Here is a 1803-nt window from a genome sequence, read left to right on the forward strand (position 1 = left end):
GGTAAAATCCTAATGTCCAAGGTGATGGTATTAGGAGGTGAGGCCTTTAGGAGGTGTTAGATAATGAAGGCTCCACCCTCGTGACAGGTATTAGTATGCTTGTAAGAAATACTTCAGAGATCTAGCTAGCCCCTTTAACCACATAAGGACGCAGCAAGGAAGGTGTCAGCTATGAGCCAGGAAATGGGCTCTTACCAGACACTGTATCTGCTGGTACCTTGATCTAGGACCAGCATCTAGAAAAGTGAGAAATAAATTGCTGTTGTTTATAAGCCTTGTGGTTTATATTTTGTTATAGAAACTTGAAAAAACTGACACTCCAAGATTATCTGCCTCATATTTTCATAGGCAGTGTTCCCTTTTCTTGGAAACTCCTTCGTCTCAGTCCTTTAAATCTTGCCTACCTTTAGTATCATCACAGATGTAAGACAAAACTTTTCCACCCAGATGAAATGCATTTATTCACTTATCTTCTGCTGCCACAGATCATCGTAATTTACACATACATTTTATTCCTTTTTATTACTGTCTCAAGAGAAAGTATTGAGGCTTATTTTTGTTTTCCTTCTCAGGCCTATCATATTCCCTTGTATATAGTGATTACTCAATAAGCATTTGTTGTTTTAAAGTGGATTGTGTTGAATTCACTGCAAAGGAAAGGCAACTATCTATTGAAAAGCAATTGATAGTAAGTAAAACATCTGCCAAACCAATATGTTTTCTACCTACAAGAAAACCAGAGAGCTGTCTTTGTTACTCTATAGCCTAAACAACAGTTAATTATATGGAAATTGTTCACATTGTGTGGTAATTAATCATCTTTAAGTTGATGATTATATTTTATTTAGCTATTATTACTTTAAGACTATGCAAAACTCTCCCTCTCCATTTTGTATATTGTCTACTAAGCTAGAATATTGTCATTTATTAGAAAACCATCATTTAATCTATTATAAGGCACTGAAGATTATTGAAAGGGATGGAAAGAATGGGACCTGCTTTGAAAAAAAATTTATGAAGTGATCAAATCTCCCTGAGTCCCATTTTATCTAAAAAGAGAATTCCAGCTGTTCTAGAAAAAAATAGTGAAGTAGCACTAGAGCACTAGTGTAAGAGCTAAAGAGGAAAGAAACATGAAAAGCAGCTCAACCATCAAAGATAGGTTTATTTTGGAGAATAAACCTGAGAGGGGCTTCGGACCGATTTTGGTCAGGAGACTTCTCTCTTACAGACTCAGAGTATTTAATTCAGGGTGAGAGAACTTATCACAGGCTTGGAATGTTTCTGTGTGGGGGAGAAGTTTATTTGCAGGGTTGGAATGTCCCTGTTTGGAGGGGAGGTTATCTTGGGGCTGGCATGACTCTGATCGGGGAAGGGTTTATCTTATGGTTGGAATGTTTCTGGTCAGAAGTGTCATTTGTGGTTTATGGTCATGCTGACCTTAGCCATTAGGCTGATGCCCTTTGGATTTAGGTGGTTTTTGATCAAGGCGAACTTTAAAATGGCGATGCTTGTCCAAGATGGCAATCTTCCTGCTCTGTCAATCCAGACTCTATAGTTATAAAAAGGATGAGGGGTGGCATGTTCTTTCTGGCTACTTCCTGTTGACGAGGGGATGGAGAGTTTTTTGGTCTCAGATTGACTGTAGGAGTAATACCATCTGTAGATGTTTTGGGGTAATTGTGAAATGGCCATGATCCTGTGGGTTAAAATTCTTTGAAAAAGGTTAATTAGGCAGAGTAAGAACATTAGGCCTAGACATATCATTAGGAGAGGGCCCAGAGGTGGGATGACCCATGCTAT

The sequence above is a fragment of the Colobus angolensis genome, unplaced genomic scaffold (genome assembly GCF_000951035.1).
Source record: "Colobus angolensis palliatus isolate OR3802 unplaced genomic scaffold, Cang.pa_1.0 Scaffold104, whole genome shotgun sequence".
In the NCBI taxonomy this organism is placed as follows: domain Eukaryota; kingdom Metazoa; phylum Chordata; class Mammalia; order Primates; family Cercopithecidae; genus Colobus; species Colobus angolensis.